We start from the raw sequence: 2,053 nt of genomic DNA, 5'->3' as shown, positions 1-2,053 counted from the left end.
GGGAGATTGACCCAGGTTCAATCCCTGGGTCAGGAAGATCCCCTGGAGAAGGAAATGGCAACCCACTCCAGTACTCTTACCTGGAAAATTCCATGGACCTAGGATCCTGGTGGGCTACAGTCCATGGGGTCGCAAAGATTCGGACAAAACTGAGTGACTTCACTTTCACTTTTAACCACTTTACTGTATACTTAAAACACACAAAACTATCAACTATGCTTCAATAAAAAAGGAAAATTTTCTTAGGATATTGGAACTAGATAAGTTCACAGTTAAGTTACAAGGGGCATTAATGAAAAAAATTTCCAAAAGAAAAATTAGAAATGACATTAAGGTCTGCAATGGATAATCAGTTCAGTTCAGTTCAGTCACTCAGTCATGTCCGACCCTTTGTGACCTCATGAACTGCAGCATATCAGGCCTCTCTGTCCACCACCAACTCCCAGAGCCTGTCCAAATTCATGTCCATTGAGTTGGTGATTGCCATCCAACCATCTCATCCTCTGTGGTCCCCTTCTCCTCCTGCCCTCAATCTTTCCAGCATCAGGGTCTTTTCAAATGAGTCAGCTCTTCGCATCAGGTGGCCAAAGTATTGGAGTTTCAGGTTCAACATCAGTCCTTCCAATGAATATTCAGGACTAATTTCCTTTAGGATGGACTGGTTGGATCTCCTTGCAGTCCAACGGACTCTCAAGAGTCTTCTCCAACACCACAGTTCAAAAGCATCGATTCTTCGGCGCTCAGCTTTCTTTATAGTCCAACTGTCACATCCATACATGACTACTGGAAAAACCATAGCCTTCACTATCAGTTCAGTTCAGTTCAGTCACTCAGTCATGTCAGGAAGCAACAGCCTTGAATATATTCATAGTTAAATGATATGAATTAAATATTCATAGTTCTTTTATCTTGGAAGAGCATTATTACTCATATGAAAAGGACAATCATCAGAGTTAACTGCAGTGGGTGTGACATTTCAAAGAAGCTATAATCAAGTCTCTTATCTAAAAGCTTTGATCGTGCAATATGCAAATTTTAAAATATACATAGTCTGGTATACAAAACAATGTATATTCACTTTGTTTCCAAATGTAAAAGAATATGTAAAAAATTTTCAAATTTGGTTTCAAAGATCAAAAGAAAGGTCAGTTTTTTCAAAAGTACTAATTAAAAATTTAACTGGTAGTAGGAAATTAGGTGATTATTTTTTCCTGTTTTTCTCTTTTCTAAACTTCTAATGTTAATGCATTATTAATACATGTCTCTTCATTTGATATAGTTCAATAAGAAGAGGAAATATTGGCATTAGTCAAATAAAATATTGCTTTTGATAGAAAGGTCAATATAGTAACTGCACAAGGAGGAGATCAAACTTTGAAAAGTGGGGATACATGCACAGGCACCCACAATAGGAACAATAACAACATGTACAAGTGAGCAGTGAACATAATGACAGATGCCCAGCCTCATCATGAGCAGTGACTAGGAAACACAGTTTTCTGCTTCACCAACTGACAGGGGAAAAGAAAGAGAAAGAGTAGAGACAGCTGAGAATGAAAAATATTACCAGTATTACTGGGATTTCAATATAAAAGCTACATTATACATTGTTGATGGAATTACCAGTTGACAATGTTTATTAGAGTTTAAAACACACAAATCTACTTCTTGACATAGCTGTACAGAGCAACTATTATGCTTACATACCACCTATATTTATATAAAATGTATATATGTTTATATATACATGTACACACACATACATATAATAGAATGCTATTGATACATGACAATCAATAGAGAATGCATTAATCACATTGCAGAATATATACACATATATATATATACTGTGTAATACTATGAAGCTATAAAAATTAAACATATATATATGTATATATAATTATATATACAGATTTGGAGAAGGCAATGGCACCCCACTCCAGTACTCTTGCCTGGAAAATCCCATGGACAGAGGAGCCTGGTAGGCTGCAGTCCATGGAGTCGCTAGAGTCAGACATGACTGAGCGACTTCACTTTCACTTTTCACTTTCAT

The sequence above is a fragment of the Bison bison genome, unplaced genomic scaffold (genome assembly GCF_000754665.1).
Source record: "Bison bison bison isolate TAMUID 2011002044 unplaced genomic scaffold, Bison_UMD1.0 scf7180017851653, whole genome shotgun sequence".
In the NCBI taxonomy this organism is placed as follows: Eukaryota; Metazoa; Chordata; class Mammalia; order Artiodactyla; family Bovidae; genus Bison; species Bison bison.
This window is presented reverse-complemented; position numbering follows the sequence as displayed.